The 25,409-nt window shown below is 39.5% G+C and overlaps 1 protein-coding gene across 1 annotated transcript in view; it reads left to right on the forward strand.

Moving 5' to 3' along the window:
- Nucleotides 1-379: 379 nt before the first annotated feature.
- Nucleotides 380-25,409, forward strand: part of cdon (cell adhesion associated, oncogene regulated) — a 65,500-nt gene continuing 40,470 nt past the window's right edge. Inside the window, exon 1 of the mRNA XM_052152986.1 lies at nucleotides 380-808. The gene's annotated coding sequence lies outside the window, so the exon portion shown is untranslated. The remainder of the gene's footprint in view (nucleotides 809-25,409) is intronic.

A 25,409-nucleotide genomic window follows, 5' to 3' on the forward strand; every position in this document is an offset into this window, starting at 1 on the left:
ATAAGAGTGAGTAAATTATGAGAGAATTTAAATTTTTTGGTGAACTATCCCTTTAAATGTCAAGCAATGTTATGGATTACATAATTATTTGTTCATTAAATTACATAACATTTAATAGCATTAGATAACACTACGTTTATAACCATTTCAGTGTAATTACAACCATCAATTATATATATAATATATATATTTTAATTAAATTAAATGTATAAATGTGTATGTATTAAATACCAATACATATTTAATAAAAGCAACTGTAATCAGAGTTAAATCCAGGTTGAGGATGATTTTGGTAGTCAGGGTGCAAGGGGGCGGGCATGTTGGTAATATTCATTAGTACACACACTCAGTCAAGGCAGTAGGGGCACCCCGCTGTAGGCTATAATCGAGCTATAGGGCTGGAACATTCCTGTTCTGACGATCTGCTGTGCTATCGGATCCTCTCTCTCTCTCCGAGTGTGTGTGTAGAAAAAGACAGTTGTAGAGAGAGAGTGAGAGTGAACGCGTGCAGGGGGAAGAGAAGAGAGAGCGAAACAGTTAGACGGGTACGGTTCACTTACTACGAACTTAGCCGGGATCAGAAGTTTGCGTTCGTGCAGTGACTTCATACCTTTTCACCGCCAAGAACTGCCTCCAGTGCGGGACCGAGAGAGAGGGAGTGAAGCCGCGTATCGTTACTATTTTCTCGTCGTTAACGTGCACTTTGCGCCCGTGTCTAATGGAGGGCCCCGTGCGGATTTGCCGTCAAGAGAATGCGCTTTCCTTCTAGTGTGTCCGGCTGGTCGCAGCTTTTGCCGTCCTGTAAGAGGTAAGAACAAACTTCAGGAAAGAGTCTTCTTAATGCACCGCCGCGGACAAGACCCATATCCCGATAAAAAGTGTTCATGTGAAAACAGAGTAATGTGTATTCATCTATTTACACTGCACGCGCCGCGAGACAGCTCAAACTCGCCCGTTATAATCAAATCAGTTGTCTCCACTACAATTGGCTGAGAAAGTGTGAAGTGTTAAAAGTGTTTTGGAATGAGTTAAAAATGTATAGACATTATAGATGTAAAAATAAAACGTTTTGCAGCTGTAAACAGTGTAGATGCAAACTTGTATAAGGTCGTTAAATTATACATTTAGAGTGCCAAGTAAAAAAAGAAGAAGCTCGTTTTGGAAAACATTAACACACTTCATCCACAAATGTATACAGTTTAGAAACTAAGCCTATAGTTTCAGGAGTCTGAAACAAAATCTTGTCTGAGAGTAAAGGCAAAGCACCAAGTGTAAAAGACTTTAATGTTTTGAACGTTTTGTCAGTGTAAAATAGGTTGAAATAAAGTATAGAGTTAAAACTCCTCTGTGAGTGTTAAATATGATATATCTTTGAAATGCACAAACACCCCATTTCGTAAAGTGTTTGAAACAAACTCTTCCCCAAGTGTAGATTGTAAATGTAGAAGTGTAAATTGGCAATCATCAAAACTAAACTTTTATAACTAATCTTTTGTAGCTAAAACAATGCAAATATGAAAAAACAAAACAAAAACAAATGGTAATCGTTATAAAAATGTATAACTATCTATATGAACAAAACACAAGGTTATTGTTGCTCTCTCCAGAAAGTGGGGCGCTGGTGGTCATCTCACCACAAAATATGAAAACATGCAACTATTAGTAAAGTTTTCCTATGTGGCAAGTGTTTTATTGTTTGTATAGTTGATTGTATGGTCACAGGATCTTTTGTCTCTTTGAGGAAAAGTTTGGGTCAGAACTTGTGGTTTTTGACTTTGAAATCAGTGAACTATGATTTTCTATGATTATTAATTACAGTTTAGTCATTTTACCAATGTCTAGTGTTCCTTCACCACCAATACAGCTTGATTATCTTTTCTTGATGAAAACAGGTCACATTTGTCAGACCCAAAACACACAGCTCTTTGAAATAAGATACCTGTGAGACAGAACCCAACTTTTTGCTAGTGTATTGGAAGCTTTCAAAGAACAGATACTGAACAAAAATGGGTTATTTTAAATATTGTTTATTTTAAATAATAAAAAAAGAACTATTTGACCTAATGACCTTAAAACATGAAATTTATATACATTTTATTTTCTGCTTTTTCTTGTTTTTCCTTCAGAACATGAAGCATGAAACATAAATGCTTATTATGTGTTATAGATAGATTAGATTTAATACAAATGTATTATTATCTATAAAATAATTATAAATAATTTTCTTTAATGTTATTTAAGGAAATGCATGGAATTATGTGTGTGCATATATATATATATATATATATATATTTCATTTTAACAGCTTGGGCTTCTGTGAATTTACCAAAAAATTCTTGTGTTTATTTGCAACCCAATGTGTATGATTCCACGAGCAGATAGAGGTTTGTATCTCAGTATTGTTCCTTCTGGCGTAATGACTCTTTTGATGTTTTTCTTCTAAAGAGGCGTAAATGGATGCCTACATGTGGCATGTGAGTGTCTTTTGTCTGATCCGAGAGGTTAGGACAACATGACTGCCGGGCAACAAAGCCCTCCTCATGCTTTCTGCTCGGGAGAGAAAGAGACTCAGAGATCGTCTCAAGATACCAACACAATAAAAGTTTGAAAAAGAGCTTTTCAGGAAAAGGCAAGTGTAATGAATGTATGAATAAGTAGCAAATTTTGCAAGCATCTTTCACAGCTTTTTGCCGGCTCATAAATTTAGCTAAAAATGACCGTGTAGTTATGTTGTGGTATTTTATGTGATGTGTGAAGGCCGTAGACAGACAGGATGAGAGACTCTAGGACAGTGGGGTGAGCATTTATCATGTCTTTATTTTTGTCCAGGCAGGAATGTTGATCTTGGTCAAGTATAATCCAGCTTGTTCTCTTTCACCTGTTAGCTCTTTTGTCTTTCTCATTCTTAGCACGATCCTCTCGGAGTAAAATATAGTGAGACATGACAGTTCTGATTGCTGAAACATACGCTGATCTCGTCATAATCACTGCTTGGAAAAAATCACAATTAGACTTGTCGAAATTGTTTCCTGTTCTCTGGTTAGAGTTAAACCAAAGTATGAAGTATTTAACCAGCAATATATGGTGTATATATTGTTGCAGTGGCATGTTTCTCAGTTGTCTTTGTGTTTTTTAAGAAAAAGGGCCGTTTAACTCCGTTTAGGTCTGTCTTACACTCCGGATGTCTATTTATCGACCCCATTTTGCAAAGTATTTACTGTATGCATTCCCTCTACTAGATATACTAGACTAGATTAATTTGACATTGATAATAATCTGCTGCTTATTATAATATATATAATGTATAACTTTGATTATACAGTGCCCACAAAAAGTATTTGGAACCCCTTGACACTTTGGTATTTTTTTAACATATATAGCACAAACATACTTTTGAAGCAAAAAAATTCACAAAAGAGGAATTTTTTAGGTTTCAAATAATATAACAATAATAGATATATTGTTTAAATTAAGAAAGTGTTTGGACTAGAGGTGGGTAAAAATATCGATTTCCAGATGCATTGCGATCTTCAGTTGAATGATCTTGATATTGATTGATAAATCTTTACTATATGAACAATGCTCCACTACAGTGAGAGACTAAAATGTGTATATTTGGCAACTGGCTGGTAACTGTTCAAATGCTCTCATTTACAGACCTTCTTCATAAGGAATCCCGGTTTTGTTAAAGAGACGGTACCGATTTTTAGCATGTGTTCAGCAAATCAATGTAAATACTTGTAAATAATACAAATTATGCAATTAAACAATTAACATGTAAAAAATATATAATATATAAGCAGTATAATATCATACTTATTGATTGAATACATTGATTAGTTTCCAGTATTATTAAAAACTAATAAAATATCATTAATACAATTTCTATTTTCATAATGTACCTAGTTAGAAGGTCCCCTGTATAATTAACAGCATTAGCAGGGAGAGAATATATTTTATATGTAAGCAAAAGGTACATTATAACTGATAAATATGAATCAATATTGAATCGAATCGAAATCTGGCATCTTTAATCATTTACTGATACTGTTTATTAAGCTCCCCCGTCTCAGATGAGATTTATTTTCTTTCTGCTACTACAGTGTAATGAAGCCCGTATACCTCCACTGTTTCAAACAGACTTTTCTTACATAGGGGCACTTAAAATCTGGAAGATTTAATGTTCCATAAAGGGACAACCTGAATATCTTTCCTGAAATTACATCAATACTTTGAGCCACAGATGGGCACCCTCAGAGAAACCATGCTTAAAGTCTCTCAATCTGTGTTTTATTCTAAGGGGGAACAAGAAATAATTTCCTGTTCATTCACATCCTTTAAATTCAGTTGCATGATTACGCATAGTTTCTGAGGTCACTCTTTTCTTGATAAGATGGATAGAGTAGTTCTTAATATGCTTCTAAATTTTGGGGTTTCCAATTTAATTCATTTTTAATGTTTAATTTTGCTTCCCCATTTGCAATCAAGCCTTTTTTCATTTGCCAATTAAATGGCTTAACGACATCTTGTGATGTTAATGTCACGACCCATCAGTGTCCCGTTGCTAATTACGAGCATTTATAAATCATTAGCAGGGCATTGGTTATCCAGTACAGACTAGAGCTAAACACTGCAGTGCTATTTAGAGAGCTAGAATAATGTTTGGCCGTTTAGAGGGCTCTGGGTAATGATAAACACATGGGGCTGTTGAAAAGGTATGCTAAGTGGCCAATTTAAACGTAAACATGTGTAATGATTCGGACCTAGTGATGGCCTTTCCACTCATTCTGGTGGTCTGTCGTAGTTTATCCAGCATGGGGAGGTTGAAAGCTGTGCCTCACTTTAATACACTGAGATAACGAGTATTGACGCTGACTACCACCTTTGGAGTTGTGAGTTCGAATCCAGTGCTTTCTGAGTGACTCCAGCCAGGTCTCCTATGCAACCAAATTGGCCCGGTTGCTAGGGAGGGTAGAGTCACATGGGAAAACCTCCTTGTGGTCGTGATTAGGGGTTCTTGCTCTCAATGGAGTGTGTGGTAAGTTGTGAGTGGATCGCGGAGAGTAGCATGAGCCTCCCATGCTGTGAGTCTTCGCAGTGTCATGCACAGCGAGCCACGTGATAAGATGTGTGTATTGACTGTCTCTGAAGCGGAGGCAACTGAGACGTGTCTTCCACCACCTGAATTGAGATGAGAAACCTTGCCACCACAAGGACCCTAAGTAGTGGGGATTGGGCATTCCAAATTGGGAGTAAAAGGAATGAAATTAAAAAAATGATAAAAAATAAAAATTCACTGAGGTCAATACATAATAAATTAGGACTGGGCGATATGGCCAGAAATACTATCATAAATGTATTTTCAAGTTGTTCATGGGGGTGGAACTGCATCCCATATGATAGTTGGACCTCAAGAATAACTTAAATATTACTTGTTTGTTTACAAGTAAACTCCAGAGGGTAAGGTCACTCAGTTAAGGATTTCTACATAAAGATTCTTCATAATTTGTTTGACCTCTTTTAGATGAAATTTCACCAATTTCATCATCTTCAGCTGACATTTGACACCACAGAAAGACTTTGTGATCCTCCCCACTCCAGCTCAGTAGGTGGCGGTAATTGCCAACCGCCAATACAAATCACAAGAAGAAACACTTTCTTGCCTGTGACAGTGCAATGGATCCATCCATCCATCCATCCATCTATCCAACTTTTGCACATGTCCAGAGTTGCACTTAATTCATTGTCACTTTATACCTGGCTGCTACCTCAATAACTGCTATGTCCATAGAACACTATTTCATAGTATCTTATGTTTGCATTTAGCATTTTAGAAAGTGTTATCTTTTTGCACTACTCAGATTAGAAATGTATACTGGTCGGCGCTGCACTGTCTCTTACTGTGCCTATTATCCTGTTCCTTTTTAGTAATTATTGTACTGTCCCGTACTTTTTGCACACGTTTGCATGTGCACTTTATGTAGGAATGTGTAGGTCTTATTTAGTCTGTGTAGTCTCATGTGGTTCTGTGTTTGTCCTATGTTGTTTTATGTAGCTCAGTGGTGCTGGAGGAACGTTGTCTCGTTTTGCTGTGTACTCTACTAACTGTATATAGTTGAACGACAATAAAAACCACTTGACTTGACTTGGATCATAAAATACTTTACTAAATAGTACATAAATAAATAGCAATGGTGTTGATGTCAGAGTTTTTGTTGTTGTTGTGTTCAGTCACTAGCTGTATTGTATTGTCAGTGCTGTCCTGTTTGGTACGCAATGATATCATCTTAGCCAGATAGCTAGCTGCTAGCTAGCAGTTACCAAACCAGTTACTTTCTAACTGGAGGATTTCATGACTGTGATTCGGTATCTAGTTGTGTCTAGAACTAGGGGTGTAAATCGGACGCTTCATCACGATACGATCTTGAATTGATTTTCTTGGCCTGCGATCCGATATTTGCAGATACTTCAAAGTCTGCCATGATACGATTCGATTCAGGGGCTTGCGATCAATATTCTGACATTATGTACCTATTTTTTTGCCCTCAAATGCAATCAAAATATAAGTTGATTCTTTTATTCAGCTCTCCGTATCCACATTGGGACATCCACAACAAAATAAGGTACTTCAGATTGTTGAAAATAAATTATACAGATAAATAATAAAAGTGATCATCACTTGTTTGATGACAGCAAATATTTGAGTTTAGTCCAATTCAAATACCCATAACTTGTTCCTACTATCTGTGCTAGTCGTGGTTTTCTTGGCAACTTCCACAGTTGTAATGAGAAATTCAGTTACAGTTAACTGGGATACATATTAGTAAGGGTGTTGATGTGCAATGTGTTAAGTCTTATAACTAATGCTGGAGCTGAGCAGGTGTTTCTCTTTCCCTCATTAGTGCTGTTCCGAATTTCTGCGTTGTCAAGCTGTTTCACATGGTTGAACTTCTCCATGGTACTTTAAAATAGCAAATTCTCATGTAAAATTCAAGTGGGTTGCATGCTCAGTGATATCGATGGAAGCCCAAATAAATGCCTCATGTGAGCTGCTCTGCGTTTGTCATGAGAGCATTTTAAGGTTGATGCGCTCGTGCGGATCCTGCCAATGGAGCTCGCATTTCTCTTGAAGCCCTGTTGACGTGTGAGCACACCGCACAGATATCAGAGCACAATTTGGCTTCAGAGACCCCACGCACATCCGTGTCCCACATGAAAAGCATATTTGCCGCAAATGAATGCAATAAGGTTTCTTCATCACCTAACGGAAATGCGTACGGACGTGGCTGACATGAGAATATTAAAATAAAGGTACATCTTAAAATGTATCTATATTTACTCATTGTATCGATAACATTGGTCGTTGGATCGATGGATCGTTACAGCCCTATCTAGAACTTCACCGAAATTCTGGCATTTTTAGCGACACGCATGATCCAATCGTCTAGGTGTAGAACATAAATATCTAAATATCATTTATCTAAATACTCAAAAATGTGTCATTGATATCGGAAAGTAATTTTTTCCGATTATTATCGATATATTTTTATCGCTCAGCCCTACAACAAACCATGATGCAGGAACTGCTCTTGTTGTGAGTGATCAGTCTGAGGCGGAAGATGCATTTAGATACATATATCTGTTTTTAGATAGAAACATATAGTATATTGAGCATTTAGAGGATGTTTTCAGTTCTTTTTTGTTACATCTCTGTGTGTTTGGGCTGGGCTGGGTAGAATGTTATGCTTATTATAAGTTAGTGATGGATGCATGTGAGTAGGTTTGAGGGGCCAACCGGGTGTGTCGGAGTGGAAGGCAGACCACTTGAACACAAAAGAGGGAGGGAGGACATTAAAACCACCTGCCTAATGTCGTGTAGGTTCCCCTCGTGCCACTAAAACAGATGTGACCCATCGAGGCATGGAATCCACAAGACCTCTGAAGGTGTCCTGTGGCACCAAGACGTTAGCAACAGATCCTTTAAGTCCTGTAAGTTGTGAGGTGGGGATTCCATGTATTGGACTTGCTGGTCCAGCACATCCCATAGATGCTCAATCGGATTGAGATCTGGGGAATTTGAGGCCAAGTCTTTGTCATGTTCCTCAAACCATTCCTGAATATTTTTTCAGTGGGGCGCATTATCCTGCTGAAAGAGGCCACTGCCATCTGGGAATGTGGTCTGCAACAATCTTGTGGTTTGTGTCAATGTAACATCCACATGATGCCAGGACCCAAGATTTCCCAGCAGAACATTGCCCAGAGCATCACACTGCCTCCACCTGTCTTCTTCCCATAGTGCATCCTGCTACCATCTCTTCCTCAGGTTAACGATGCACACGCACCTGGCTGTCCACATGATCTAAAAGAAAATGTGATTCATCAGACCAGGCCACCGTCTTCTATTGCTCCATGGTCCACTTCTGACCGATCTATGGCTACATAGCAAGCTGCAATGCACTGGGTGTTCTGACACCTTTCTATCATGGCCAGCATTACATTTTTCAGCAAGTTTTGCTACAGTAGCTCTTCTGTGGGAACGGACCAGATGGGATAGCCTTCGCTCCCCCGCACATCAATGAGCCTTGTGTGCCCATGACCCTGTCGCTGTTTCACCGGTTGTTCTTCCTTGGACCACTTTTGGTATGTATTAACCACTGCATACTGGGAACACTCCACAAGTTTTGGAGATGCTCTGACCTAGTCATCTAGCCATCACAATTTGGCCCTTGTCAAAGTCGCTCAGATCCTTACGCTTGCCCATTTTTCCTGCTCACAACACATGAAATTGTTACGAGATAATAAATGTTATTCAGTGGTTTTAATGTTGTGGCTGGTCAGTATAGAGTGTATTTATCCTCTGCCCTGCCTCTGTTACCCACAGATGTTGGGCATCTTTTTTTTGGATCAGGGAAGGAGGAGTCATGGCAGCAAACACTCTCAGCCTCTGTTGGCATTACCTGCATGAGCACCACCACGTCTCCTGTACTCTCCGTCTACCAGATACTTTTGTTTGTGCCGCTGCTGCAGCCTCCTCCATCTTCCTGGTCGGTGTACTCCGGTTCAAACAAATAGGGCTGGGAAAAAACTCAATCTCCTCTTCTCTTATATCGAAGTCCTCCCAACATTTTCTTTAAAAATCTTCATTGTTGTCATCTAATTTGTGACTGGCATTTTGTTTTGCTCTATCCTCTGCGCTTCTGTGTTTGTCACTTCTCACCAGAGCTTACGCCTAGGTCATACGCTGCGTCTCGACTCTCTCACGAGCGTATGGACAGCCGTTTCTGAAAGCCAGTGATTATACTTTTTAAAGTTATGAATATGGATATTTTTCTTACAAAAACGCATCGCTTTGCTTCAGAAGGCCTTTGTTAACCCCCGGAGCCGTATGAATTACAGTTATGATGGATGGATGTGCTTTTTTGGGCTCCAAAATCTAAGGAACCATTCACTCCCATTATAAAGCTTGGAAGAGTCAATATATTTTTAAATATAACTACGATTGTGTTTGGCTGAAAGAAGAAAGTCATATACAATTAGGATGGCTTGAGTGTGAGTAAATTATGGGATAATTTTCATTTTTGGTTGAACTAACCCTTTAATCAGTTAATTACATTTAATTTATAATCAGTGAGTTCAGTTAAATGCCATCAAATTAATTTAACACAGTTGACATTATAATATGACATGGCCAAGTACTCATGGAAAAGATGTCTTTATTCAATTCAGTGTGATTTCTGCTGCCCTATACAATGTTTTATACGATTATATCACTTTAACCAAGACTAATTTAAAATGTTAAAACGAATAAAACTCTGTAATCGTTTAATCATTTACTAAGCATTACTTTTATTTTTGTTTGCAATGGGACAAAACATTAGTTTTTACAATATGCCAAAATAAATTTTAACCACAAAAAGCCCCATAAAACAATAATAAAATTAATCCATACATTTGTTCGCTGTAATCCAAATCTTCAGATTCATTTCTGTGAAAAACAGACCCACAAGCCTTTTATTAAACGATTTCTGTCTCCATCTGCCATAGAGCCGTAGCGCCCGCCATAACCATCAACCTGTGTTGTTTGGTTTTGTTTTCAAAATGAAAAAATTGCCAGCGGTTTATGGCAGTGATGTCACATGCTCATTGACTCTCAAGTGTCGCGTGACCATTTGCGACTGACGTATTCTGCGATTGTATATGTTTGAATGAGATTTGACAGCGACGATACGGTGTGCATCAGAAGATTTACAGCAATTAATCATTTAAAATTTCACACTCTACCTCATATATATATATATATATATATATAGATAGATAGATAGATAGATATAGATATATATATATATATATATATATATATATATATATATATATAGATTAATATATTGTAACAAAAATGATTACATTAATCTGCTTGTTGCATGTTTGTTGAAAAGTGGTTATGTTTAGAGGTTGTTGTACGGTTAAGGGATCTAAAATATCTATAAAACAGTAAAAATGTACAAATGTATTTATAATCAATTTGTGTGTCCAAATATATTTGTAATGGATTCGTCAATATTTTACGTTTCTAAAGCTGTAACTACGTAACAATTTTACATTTTAGATGCTTTCAAACATCCATATTGTACATTTTAATGTCTATCCAAATTCAAAAACATGTACGTTTAAATGTTACAAACAGTAGCTACGCATATTAATGAGATCAGGCTGGGGTTTTTCTTGGGTCTTTGTTGGTGACTGACATACGAGACGGTCATCCACATGCTCAAAGTAGGTTTGTTACATAATTGCATTTAATGAATATATAACATAATTACTTAATAATGTTTCATGTTTACATTGGATATGAGTTATTTTAACCATCTAAGTATATGGAACCTTTTCAACAGTATTCTTAAGGTGCTATGTGAAATCAAACTAAAGTTAGTTTATTTAACACCTTATTTCATAATTAATTTTTTTAGAAAAACTAGCTACATTGACCAACAGAAATTAAGAACCATTCATGGTCTTACCTGTGCTTATATGGCATTGCATTGTAAATATAAGGGCAAGTACATAAAGGGCTTTTATGTCTGGATCTCCATTACTTATCAACAAATTATGAATAAAGATTTCCTCCTGTCTAATATATGTTCTGTTCAAATGATGTTTGATATTATGAAATAAACTGGCCTTGTTTGCCTACAGATATTCCTAAAGATGACTGAAATTATAAAGAGCCTGATGACAGGCTCTGGAAAACAATATATGGATGTAACACTGTTAAGGATGGGCAAGGAGGAGGCAAGAACCGGCTTGTCAACATAAATCATAATTTAATGCAAACTTAAACCAAAAGCACAAACATAAACAAACACACACGACGGACATGCCCGTAATTCTCGCTCTCTCAAACCATCGTCACCGGCTGCCTTTATCCCTCACGCGCCTCATCAGACCGATTGGGGACCGGGCACGCGATATTCTGACCCGGCCCCGCCCCCTCCGCTCCACACTCCTCCCGGCGTTATCTCAGGCCGGGGTGCCACCGGCATGACGTACATCCCCCCCTATCCCTGGGGTGGGGTGTATCTTGCGTCCCGTGTGGTCATCCCCGCCCTGGGAGGAGACAGGAGGGGAAGACAACAACAACAAAAAAAAAACAAAATAGGCGAGGGAAAAGGCCAACACGGTGCGAAAGAGAGAGAGAGGAGAGAGAGAAAAAGCTCACTCACCGGTTCTCTGATGTACCGTTGCGTGGTCCTCGAACACTCCTCCACACTCAGGCGGACGACAGCCGCTCCAACCCCGGGCGAACTGGAGTCAAACTTTCGACCCCCAGCGGGCAGAACGCCCCTCCGCTTTTCTGGCAGCAAATGGGGACACTCCTCCGCCCCTGCCAGCGGCCCTACCACTCCGGGCGGTCGGAGAGTTTCTTCCCTCCTCCCCTCACGGACGGCAGTCTCCCTCGACCCCTTCGCGTCTCTGGGGACGGCAGGGCACTCCTCCACCCCGGCAGCGGCTCCCTCGCTCCAGGCAGTCGGGGTATCCAGTCCCCACTTGCCCCGCGGACGGCGGCCATTCCCCGCATCCGGGCAGTCGGGCTACTCCATCACCCGGCAGATGGTAGCGGCGCTCCCCTGGGTGGACGGCAGTGTTGAGGACTCCTCCCTCCTCCTTCCCGGGCTTTCGGCACCAATGTAACACTGTTCAGGATGGGCAAGGAGGAGGCGAGAACCGGCTTGTCAACATAAATCATAATTTAATGCAAACTTAAACCAAAAGCACAAACATAAACAAACACACACACGACGGACATGCCCGTAATTCTGTCTCTCTCTCGAACCATCGTCACCGGCCGCCTTTATCCCTCGCGTGCCTCATCAGGCCGATTGGGGACCGGGCGCGCGATATTCCGACCCGGCCCCGCCCCCCTCCGCTACTCAATGGAGTAGGAAACAAAAGTTTTCACTTGCAAAGTGTTTACTCATGGAAACAGTCAGAATATTATAATTAGCCTTGCAGAATTTATTTATGAAAATATATATAAACAAATAGTAGCCTAAACACATTTAGAAACTTTAACTACAACTGCCACAGTTGTAATAATAAAGTATAATAGATTTCGCCTTGTAGATTAGCATATTTAATAGGAAATTGCACATTTATTTTGTCAAAATAGCACAGTTGAACACCAGTTGAATATCATTAACTTTGTTTAGGCGGACCAACAATACACTCTGGCATTTGGTTTTTAAAAACGATTTGCCGTATTTTTAATACATGAAAATTTTTTTCCATGGACAATTTTGAAGGATGACAAAATTAACTGTTGAAGCAGTGTTTGGAAATAATTCATTGAAATGGACTGTTTAAACAGATTCATGGAAAACGAAAAATGAAATCAAACTTAAAAGGAAACATTGTAAAATGTATTTAATGTCACGCCTTTAGGAAATAAAAGTGTATTGAAATCATTGTAATATTCACAATGGGGTTTAAAAATATCTTCCAGCCCCTTGTTCCACGTAGACCTGGAAAGATGAGCTTATGCAGTGCAGCAAGCATATTGTCACACTGCTTACATAATCAGCCCCATCCTGATTAGAGGAACCACCAAACAGATGTTAGGTTGACCATGAAGTCCTGCTTGTTGGGAAAGGAGAAAGGACATTTCGCACAGATGGAAGATTTCATGAAGGTACATTATACATGCCATAACGTAGTGATATTGAGTTGGTCCACCACCCAGAAAAATTGGCCTTAATCCCTGAAGTCCAGGTCTCATTAGTTCGGGATAGCTGACAGCCACTGGAAAGCTATAGTAAAAGGAGAGGGATTATGGCTGGCTGCCAAATATATGCTGTGATTTTGGGCCCTAGTTATGCTGATGGACACCACCCAGCAGTTATGTACATGGGGTGATGGGTATATTCAGCCAGAGAGTTAATGGGTAATAGGCAAGACTGGAGGGTAGATGGTTGTCTTTCTGGTGGTTGTTCACCCTACTGGTAAAAGTCTAAAAGGAGCTCATTGTCATTGTTTTTCATAACCACTTTATGAAAAAACACCTATAATCCGCCTCCTAATAGATGATCTAACACAACGGAATTTGATAAACAACAAGGCCATCTCCCACTGGTCTGAAGCAACAATAAGAAGGTTTTTTGTGTGATTCATTGCTTCTAGCATCCTTAGAGTTATACAGAAAATGTAGACGCATCCCTTAAAATGTACTCCCTAGTTATTTTATTTAATATTTTTTACATGCATACTAAACAGAAAATCTCTACCTTTGGCTCACCTATCAGCTAGATATCAAAATATGTTCCTCTCCAGCTTTCTCATAAGTCATTGCAAAGAAAAATATATAAAAATGACAGCCTTCATCATGAGAATGAAATTAAATGATGGGTCAATTCTGTTCCAAAAGAATGACAATACTAAGTGTAATAAAGATGCATTTTGAGTCTTTTTCGTACTGTAACTTGACATAAACGGGAAGTTAAACTGCACTTCCCAGCCCCCTGAGGAATCAAGGCAGCATAAATATGTGACACCTAATTGTTAAAATAAACAAACTGTTTTGAGGCAATGGAAACAGATTTTTGAAAGTGCATCTGAATGCAACCTCCAAGTACGGCACCTGAAATTCAAGCAAACTCAACTGTATAGGTACAATGATTTTTGTAACTATTGAATGTTGTAACCATACAGAGTGAGACAGATGCATTCAAGGAGTGCTACCACTACACAGACTATGGTATATCCAGCTGAAAAGATCAGCAGAAGTTTTGTTGAATTCATAAAATCCACCCTTTCAAAGCAGTCAACCTTGAAACCAATGACCAGACTAAACTATTTGGGAGTTCACTTGACTATCATGGGACTGATCTTTGGTATCGTAACATAGACTTGGATATGAGGTGTTCGTGTAATGTGTTTTATCATAACCTGACAGACTTTTCATCAATGAATGGGTCTATTTTCCGTACTTATTTTTCATCGTATTTTAGCAGGTTGTTGAGTTTCTGTGACATTTCACATTTCTGTTACAAACTCCTTTTGCGAAATTCCCTTATGTTGTTGCCATGCCTATTCAAACCTAGAAAGTTGAAGGCAGTTTTAAAAAAGTGTTGGTTTAGGGGTAAGGTATTATCCAATTGGGGGGAAAAAAAAACAGTAATTAACCTCAAATAAGCATATTTTCGTTGAATGTGACACTTGAGAGAGTTTCTCTGGAAGTTGCATTATGGAATTATCTTCGCTGTTGTTGGCAAAAAAAGAAAAGAAATCGATTTTTTTAAGTAGCCTATCTGGGACTTCTAAACTTGTAGCTGACAGTTCCCACATTTTAAAAAGACAGGAGTGCCCTGGCCCTGTGCAGAATGTAGGAGAGAATTTCTGCATCCTCAGCACCTTTCTTTTTTCAATATTCTTTTCTTTGAGATTTCCTAAAACTGACTCTGAGTCTTTACTAGATCCTTTTCTCAGTCCAGCACTGAGAGCAGTGAAAATTCTTCCATACATGCTTTTTTCCCCCCTTTGACTTGTCTGGTACCAGCCCAGGAACACCACAGCTTTCTATTTCAAACACTGCAGCCCATAAGCGACATCTGACATGGTTTTCTCTGCAGCCCAGTGGCCAAGCCAGGCAGCGGATCAGCAAGACTATATTAAGGCAAATGTGGCCAGGGCTAGCTCCCCCCCTCCTCCTGACAAACAGACTGTTTGTTTGGAAGGGCTGCGTAACTGGCAGATCAGAGCCTCTGGCTGTGTGGGTAGCACTACTGTGAAGCCTGTAGTTGCAAGAGCCATTTTGAGTCTTGCAATGCGGGAAGAGGCAGCCCCTCTTGTGAACCGAGTTAAACGGTCATTTATAGAGTCTATTTCAACTGGTTGGGGAAACGGGAATTAATTACAGGGGTTAGCCTGAAGAAGGGCCTGCATTGTTACGCCTCTGACCCATTTCTGTTAAACAGCCATGATTAGATGGAGACAAGGATGAGAGATTCATAATATTTATAATTCTCAGATGGACTAGCTTCATGGTCCATGTCCGTAAAACCTCATCAATTGCTGTTCTGAATGAGGCTTTTTTAAAGCTCTGTCGCTACCACTCTCCTCCCAGTAGCGGGAAGGTATACTGCAAACATATTACATAAAAGTGGCATTATTGCTCTGTTTTGATGTTGTGCTGAGGTGCTGTTGGTCTTGGCACAGTCTAAAGCTTTACGTCACCGTCCAGAGTCTATTCACACCTTCTGAACAAGAAAACCACCGAATTCAGAATCTTCAGAAGGAAAGATTAACGATCTGATGTGTATCCAGCAACAGAAATTCAGACAAGCATGTTTGTTGAACTCGCACTACACAATTCGGTCTTGTTATTTTGGAAACACTGGGAAACATGACCTCTTGGCTTGTAGAGGGCTACAAGACAAGACAGCTAAACATTTAGACAACCTAAATAGATTTAGTCAGAGGCAGTGTTTGGAGTGGATATTTATTCCAGAGCCCTCAAGCTTGAACATACAAGGCAGAGAAGTTGGCCTTATGTTTTTGGGGGGTTTTCAACACACTCTGAGAGAGAGTTATTCAGGCCTTCTCAGCCTCTTAGATCTTGTTTGTTTTTGTTCTGTAAGGCTAATTTTTCATGCTCGAAGAAACCGGTGGATAAAACGGCACAGTGCTCAAATTCTTCTTTCTTTTACTAAATCAAATATTCAACATCAATTTTCATTATTTTACCTTCAAATAATTTCTCAGTGAGGTTGTGGTGCAGTTCTAGTTTACATTTGTATCTCTTCTAGTGTTGTCACTGTACCAAAATTTCAATAGTCTATACCGATACCAGAGACAATTCACGGTTCTCGATACCAAGTTCGATACCACAGCAAAAATATGCTAATATGATAATGTGCTATTAAACACATAAGTTTAGTTACTGTGTTTTTAATCATTTAATAATTATTATTATAATCCAGAACAAGTTCTAGTTTAATTTAATTTAATCATCAAAATGGTGTCTAATCAATTAATTCTTAAAACCGTCGGTGCATTTTACATTTTTTTGCCAAACTTTTATTCAACAGCTGTCTTGCTTGTGATAAATTGATTAAAGCTACACTATGTAAGTTTTGGCCCTTTAGCGGTTACATTTTTTTATAAAACTGCATGCGTCTTGCAGAAGAACATTGTTTTGGTTGTGCTTCGGCTCTGCTCCTCTGTGTGGATGAATGTGGTTTGAGGCACCGGTGTACACATGGATACAGAACCTCTTATCAGAGCAAATGGACAAATAAATAATGAAAGAAAAGAAAAAACGGATATCTGAAAACATGTCATCTGTGCAGGTAAGTGCCATATCTTATGCTGTTGTTTTGACTTATTAGAAACATTGATGTTTTAAAATAAATTACCTTACAAAAGTTAGGCAACGTTCGTTAACATTAGATATAACGATTATTAGTCTGATAAGGTCAAACGTTGTAAATTTTTTATAACTGCAGGTAATTCTGGTCAAGTAGACCATGTTAGTAACTAATTTATAGATTGTCATTGTTACCAGCTAGTGGTCAACATAATTTCAAGACTCACATGTCCTTGGCATGTCCTAAGACTAAAGTATTTATTTATATAAATCATTGCTGTTATAATGAAAAATACACACTTGTGCGAGCAAGTGAAATGTTCTGCACCGATTACAGTATAATTATTGTATTTCACTACACACATACAGACGCGAGTGTGTGTGTGTGTGTGTGTGATTACACAACTATACATAAACCATATCAATAAAATATCTTGCCTGCTGAGTAAGAAAAAAGACATCTCTGGGTCGCTTTGAAATCCTTCCAGTTGTTGCCACCTCTGAAAAGCCAAGCCGATGTTGATTCGGGTTTTATTACAGACTCTGTCGCTTTCCCTTTGTGCTTGTAGACTCTGCTCTGTTCGGGGTTTCTTTGTTTTTACAACCGGTGATTTCCCCAGAGGTTTGCCGTTCTGAATGATCCGTGGTCAATTTTTCTTGTTCGTTGTGGCAACAAACCTTCATCTTCACGCTACTCCCACACCATACTCACACTTCAGGAGCTGGAGCTTATTTTCTCAGTGAACGGATATGATGTCAACACAAACGGACTAATGACATATGTATGCAATTTCCTGCAAAATCCATCCTGACAGCTCTAAAATATAAATGATTATTATAGGTTTATCAAAGTGTATTTGGGTAAAGTAAAGACATGTTTTGGAAAAAAGATTTTTGTTGCACTCTCTAATAACTTTATTTTTTTAACAAAAATTTACGTAGTGTAGCTTTAATTATTGTTAGTATTATTATTATTATTACTACAGAGAATATACAATTTTACTATACAGTTGTAATATATTTGATTTTAAATGTATTTAATTTCAAGCATCTAGCTTTTATTTTGAATCATGCTTTTATTATGACGTGTTTTTGTCGCAAGCTTTTTTTCCAGATAAACGGTTTGCAAAATGCCCAGCGTGATCATTGAAAACTTTCAAGTCACATCTAAAATCTTATCTGTTCTTATCTGTCCTTTTGAGTCTGACAAATGAAATGTAGGACCCAGTTTTGGTCAATTCTGTTGTTTTAAATGCTATATAAATAAAGTTGAGTCGAGATTAAAGTGCAAATGCTGTAATTTAATTATACAAATATAGTCATGTAATACGCGATTTACAGTGAACTAGTGCTCTGATTTGTCATCTCAAACAATGTGAATGATTCTCAAAGTCTGGAGTTTCCATTGTTTGAGCTGTCCATTTATGTATTCATTTAAAGTACGCAGCTCATCCATGCTAAGATTGCAGCATTCAGCAGTTTAACTTGGACACACTAGGACTTGTCACTTGCATTAATTGTCAGGGTAAAAGGAGTAACAGAGCATGCATTCAAAATAAGCCTGTGAACATTTTAAAGTTGTGGTGTGTCAAATCATATTGTGCACTGTTACCGGATAGATACAGTGCTCGGTACTACCAGTACAGCAGAAACACTGGAATCGTTACATCTTTTTTTATTTTAGTACCGAAGTACTGGTACTTTTGACAACACTAATGTCTTCCCCTCCCTACCATAGCCAGTTAAGTCATCATCACTGTCATCATGACATTTTTTGGTCTTTATGATTTCGGGCCCATCTGTCATATGTATATATATATTTATTTTAATTTGTAATTTTTTTTTGCACATGTTTTGCATTGCAGCTTTTAATATATGTCCCTGCCTGTGAGTGCTTTTGGTCAAAGGCCAAAGACCTATCGGCAGGATACTTAGCAGATCCCCTTGTGTGGTTATATGTTCGGCCTAGTTGCCATGATGATGGAAGAGGTGATGGGATCCAGAAAGGCCAAGGAGGATTGACTCCGATTTCAAGCAAAAAGTTGCATGCACTGTGTGCGAGACGTAGTGGGACGCAGAAAACCAAAGTATACTTTGGCCTTTAGCTGCTTATATCAGCATAATTGAAGTAAAGCTTTGAATTTAAGTTTTTTTTTTTTAGAAAGTACATTGAGAGAAAAGCGGTACAAGGATCAGGCCTCGATGCACGTAAGATTCAAACTTGCATCTCCCCCATGAGAACCACTGATGAACATGTCTGTAGCAAACCACAAGGCCACTGTTCAGACATCTTGCTCTTAACTTGTATTCAGAGCTTGTGGAATTTGAGTTCTCAACATTGACCAGAGAGGCCATCCAAAGCTCTGCCAACTCTAACCATCATCCACAGCTTAGCTGATGAATCAAACACTCATGGCACAGTCTGCCTATCAACCTCATCTCTCAGCACGCCCTCTAGGCAAGCAGAACCTCAGTCTCCTGTCTCAAATTACTGTTCCTGTGTGCAAAAGTCTCCTCTGGGGTTCTGAGTAGATGTGAATTCTTGAAGAATATTCTGTAGTTTCCACTATGCCATGGGTGTTGGTAGTTTTGTGTGTTGCTTTGCAGCAGTTTTGGCCTTGTGCGGCAGCAATATTCTGAGATCCATTTCCAGTGTCTGAGACAACCCTATTAAGTTTCAGCCCTCTGCCTAATCCCTGTTGTTGAAAACCTTGGGAAATGGCCTCTTTACCTCTGCACCCCTCCTTTCTCTCACCCCTTACACACCACCACCTCCCTCCATTCCCAGGCAAACAAGACACCAAAGAACAAACTCCAATTAAGAGGGTCCCTCTAATGTATTGGGCCTAAGGGTCTCCCTCCCACTCCTTCTCACCGGGTGATCTGTGTGTGCAGTACTTGTGACTGAGGCCAAGTCGCCCGGGGCAGGGATTAGCACTGTCTCCCTGGTCTGAGACCTGGCACTCTAGGGAAGGAGGTGGAGGAAGACTGGGTTGCCACTGCTGAGAAACATCAGGGAGGGGAGAAGAGGGATGGGGATGTGTGTGTTCTTCGTAAACAGTGCTTTGTTAGAGGTGACTGTCTGATCCCAGAGGCCTCTGTTCTCATTCCTCTACCCTTTCATTTCTTTTTCCTTCCACTGTTAACCACACCACAGTCGCCAAGGCAGTGCCCTGTCACCCCTCGAGCATTTCACCCCAAAGCAGCCTGCACTTCGCAGACACTGATGTGATTTCCTATCACAGAGGCAAGCTGAGTTTTATGGCCTGAGGGAGGCTAGTCCTGGAAAGCAGTATCAAACTATTGACATAATAATTCTACATGCACATGCATGTTCACCCACTCTCTTTCGCAGCACCAAAGAGAGGAGTTGAAGGTTAACCTCCGTTTGCCTTTTTTTGTGCCTGTTTTTTTGAACCACAGACTTCTCAATGCAGATACACAGTTCTTCAGTTTGATTTCCACACCTATTTGTGATAAAGGGAGAGATTCCTTCCTTGTTTTACTGTCACAAGATTAGCATAATTTTTTCTCTTTCTCTTTTGCCAGGCCTTCTTGCCCCCCCCCTCTCTCTCTCTCTTTTAATAATGTCTGCCCCCTTTAATCACACATAAACTGCTCAGTTCAGAGGCCCAGTATTTCCATTCATTACTCCCATCTGCATGGCCTGGAGCTGCCCTCATTCCTGCCACTTAGACCAATAGTAGCCTGTTATAGCCCCACTTGGGCTGTCCAAACTGGGCCTTGCCTCTCCCCCCCCCCCTCTTCCAGTCTGCCTATTTCTCCCTCTCCTGTTTGCTGGGTTTCTCTTAAAGCACACCAAGTTGTACCATCAGTTGACTGGGAGGACTACAAGCAAGGTTCCCACAGTATAAGTTTGTCTGTCAGGCATTAGCTGGGGAAATGAACTGAGGTTGGCAAGTATTTACCTCCCAATGAATCCCATCTTTTTTTCACTGGCTTTTCGCTCTCCTGCCTCCTGTTCTTCCAGCTTGAATTTTTTTGTCTTTCTCTCACTGTTGTGGGGGTTACTCTACTCACTTCCACCTCTGTATTTGTGTCTGTCATATATTTTGATTCCTCCGATAGGAGGAAATCTATTGTTATTGATTGTTTTATTATTATTATTAGATTCCTCCAGTAGGAGGAAATCTATTGTTATTGATTGTTTTATTATTATTATTAGATTCCTCCGGTAGGAGGAAATCTATTGTTATTGATTGTTTTATTATTATTATTAGATTCCTCCAGTAGGAGGAAATCTATTGTTATTGATTGTTTTATTATTATTATTAGATTCCTCCAGTAGGAGGAAATCTATTGTTATTGATTGTTTTATTATTATTATTAGATTCTTCCAGTAGGAGGAAATCTATTGTTATTGATTGTTTTATTATTATTATTAGATTCCTCCGGTAGGAGGAAATCTATTGTTATTGACAGTTTTAATACTATTCTCCTTGAGCACCAATATCTCAGTCACTGGTCAAATTTTTTTCTAAATTGGCACATTGATACTCCATGCCAACGGGTACCCACACACCCATAGGTGGTGCTACAGGCCACCCCATTTGTCCAATTCTTCTGAATCTTGGTGTACATGCCTCATTTCTCATGGGTAACAAAAAAGCCTCAAGGACCCATGATGGATTTTCCTGTACAGTGAAAATTTGTGAAAACCTACAAAACTCTTCTTCTCCTGAACCGTAGCTCCATTTTACTTGAAATTTGGTACACATGTCTTTGATGATTGAAAATGTATGTCTTTGTAAATGTTACTTAGCAAAAATGAATACTGTATGGCTGAAAGGGGCGTGTTTATGTAAATGTACAGGTTTTATCAATATAAATGTGACAATAAATCAAATGTAATTTTGACTGATGGTTTTTCAAACCTAACATGCTTCAAGATGACATCACTCTGAAGTACTGCGTAAAGAATGGCCCACATTTGCCCTTAGGGGCGCTACAGGCCTTGCCCAAAAGTCCCTTTTTCAGGTCAAAAATGTTCTAATTTTGTACGTTGATACCACAGGCCAACGGTAACCCCTAAACCAATAGTGGCCAACATTCGCCCTTAGGGGGCGCTACAAGCCATGCCCAAATGTCCTATTTTCAAAGTGGTGATATTTCCACCCCATTTATTCAATTCTTCTGAAACTTAATGTACATATCTCATTGGAAACAAAAAAGCCTCAAGGATCCATAAGGTCCAGCATGATGGATTTTCCTGTACACTGAAAATTTTTAGTTCAGGATTCAGACAGAAAGACATGTTTTTTTGGATTCCTCCATTAACTCCAACCCTCTACTGATCAATTTTAAATGATTTGCCTTTTTGAGGAGGAATCCCATTGCTGCTTGCAGCTATATTTCTTCTTTTATTTTGTAACCTTTGTACCGCTTTATTTGTTCTCCTTCACCTCCCTCTCTCTCTGTGAAATGTGTGGAGAGCCGCTATTCTGTCAGAATTTGTGGAGGCGAGTGTGGACAGGTTCAGGATACGACAGAAGTATCAGGCTCACCACATAGGTCAGATTAGACTATTAAAAAATTTATTATTCACTAGCTCTTGTGTTTTTACTGGTGTCACACTTTCACTGTGTCCTCTGTTTTCTGACTTTCTTCTGTCTGTTTCTTTCGCAAACATAGTTTCACTATAGGTTTTTGTGCCCTCTTTGCTGTAATTGCCTGTATTCTGTAGCCATACCAATGATTTGTGTTGTAAGTTGTTTGTTTCCTTAGAGCTTTTGTCTAGAACTCTGAGTCACTGACCTCACTGGATCTACCACTACAATGTTCTCTTTCTCTCTTACCTAGCTGTGGAGTTCAGGCTTCCATTTTTGTACCAGTCATGACCTGTTCTACCAGAGACCTGTGGGGTCTTTGATTCTTTGTCCGCATTTACTCAATATGACAGGGATCTGGGCGGAGGGCAGATGACACTTCAAGCACTGCCTGCAGAGTAGGACTGATCTTTTATCACTTGCACCTTTTTTGGCACTGCAGGTGCCACCTCCCACCTCCTCTGCACATACACCTAGGGGCTTGTCAGAATGTTTATTTTCCTTGTTGTCATCCCGATAATACCCGCGTTTGCGTACACTGCATCCATCTTATAGTTCCCCAACATTCTTGAATTGTGAATGAGGGTATCATAGCCACCTCTATTTTCAGCACTGATACTCAGTATTGTGCATGAAATAATTGTCAGGATAGCCTTGGTAAAACTGCAGAGGATATATTTTTTAAGGACGATACTCTCGGACATCCCATTAGAGACTGAGTCTTCCTTCCCTGCACTTTGGCATGATATAAGGTATGACCCCTGAGCTACTCCCTAATTCCAGAGAGTAAACAGAAAGGGAAAAACAGCTCTTGCACTGACAGCTGATAAGGTTGAATTTATGATCATCAACTGCCTGTGGATTTTCTGGACTGCTGTTAAATCAAGCTCTTTGGAAGATTCTCTCAGAAAAATTAGAATGTGCGTGTGTCTTCACCTCTGGCTTGACAAAATCCACACTCAGAAAAAACAGATTGGGAAGAGACATAGAGATCACTGCTTTTCTAAAACGTCTGACACATTGACCAGAGATTTACCCCTGTGAATCAAAAAGCCCCACTGAAATGTTCATCACTAACACATGTTGTGTTTTAGATGTTGGTCATCAGCTATGTTGTTGTTCCCTAACTTTAACTAGCAAAAACTCCTCTGACAACCATTGTCACTTGAAAAACTGTGCTGGTCGATCAGCTTTGCTAATGAACAGTATGCTGTACTGGCCAAATAGCTGGACCAGCACAAAACCAGCAAAAACTAAAGTGAATCAGCATGAAAATGTATGCTGGTCTTAGCGGTTTTCTTCAGGGAGACTCTGGACTGAGCTTGAAGCCAACTAGAAGATCCCAAGATCCCCTGTATTTTTGAGCCTTTCTGGAAAAGCTCATTTGTTTCTGATGGTTGCTGTATGTACATGGTTTCTAGCTGTTTGAAACTGGTGGGACAGAGTTGTTTATCACTGAGAATTACCATACATTCTCTAGAAAATATACATCTCAAACTTCATACACATGTAATAATTTTATTTGATGATAACATCATGCGGGCCACAAAAGAGGGTTTGCGGGCCAGATGCAGCTTGCAGGCCGCCTGTTGAGTACCATGGACCTAGAGTAAAGCTGTCCCAGCTGTCACCAGTTCAAAGAGTGCTAACGCTTGTAGCATTGGCTAACATTCTTGCTCAGGTCATTGTAGTGTAGTGATGTTACCTAAACAGAGGTCAGTTTTATGTTGTAATTCTCGCTTTGTTTGTCAGCTGTTAGGTTCCCTCTGCCCTTAATCTTCTCTTTAGATGTGGCATGTGTGATGGAGATCATCAGCAGGTATAGAGGTCTTCACTTCCCTTATGCCATCGGACATGTCTCTGCACTTCACTACCCACTCTGTCTCTTTCTTTTTGCTTGTATCTTTCTTATTGAAGGCTCCTGTTTGCTCCAGTTCCCTACTGTCTCTCTCACCTGCATCTAGTAGGTATGTGCCTGTCTCTCTCTCTCTCGCTCTGATAGAAGACTGCAGATATCCTGTCAAGTGTCTCTCTGCCCTGAGCATGGCGCATACAGGCGGATATCAAAAGAAAGGCACAGAGATAAAACCCAGGAATGATGCTTGTGTTTCCTCGTCATGCCAGATCTGTTGCAGAGATAATGAGAGGCTTATAATCGCTTCTCACACCAGATATCTCGCTCTGGAGTTATACCCACCATTTTGGGTGTAAATAGCCTTCTCTGCAAACTCTCATAGACATGGTGCAATGTTGCCCGTCTTAGGCTGTGTGTTTCATTAAAGGCTGTTGTTATTGTTGGAATTATATATTATTATTCTAGGAGTGAGAAGCAGATTGTTTCCACTGATGGCATAGGGGCACTGCAGAGGGCTTGCCGGGACTTGTGGACAAAGAAACGCTTCCCTTAGAATACCAGGACTGACAAACCAAGCACATACAAATACAATTATTGTCACTGCACACACGTTTCCTTTATCTTTTAGTTTATGACTGATCTTTGTAAAGTTTCTTTGAGATTTGTTGTGACCACAATGTCTAGTTTATAAAAGGCCTGTCTATCTTGCTGCCCGTCTTGCTCTTGTTTGTGCTTGTAAAATGAAGACATTGTCCCCCTTTTTCTCACCCTGTTTTTGGGGTGACCCCAAGGGGTGGGGCCATATCTGGCAGACACCCGCTGATTTTCTGCTCTCTGGTGACCCTTGACCTCTGGGGTTAAAGTGGGTGTGACCAGGAGGCTGAGAGAGTTTATTATTTCCTGTGTTTCCTACATCTTCTTCCTCTGAGTGGTCCCGCATGGGGTGGGGTATATGTTTATGTGTGTTTGTTTGAAGCTTGTGGCGAGTGTTTTTAGGCCTTTTTTATTTTAAAGTAAATGCTGGGTCATTGATTTTTTTTTTTTAACTAGATTTTACATTTTCAGTGTAGAAAATTATAGTTCTGCTTGCTCTTGCTATACTTGCCAACATGATCTGAGAATGTTGTGG

The sequence above is a fragment of the Xyrauchen texanus genome, chromosome 21 (genome assembly GCF_025860055.1).
Source record: "Xyrauchen texanus isolate HMW12.3.18 chromosome 21, RBS_HiC_50CHRs, whole genome shotgun sequence".
Lineage (NCBI taxonomy): Eukaryota > Metazoa > Chordata > Actinopteri > Cypriniformes > Catostomidae > Xyrauchen > Xyrauchen texanus.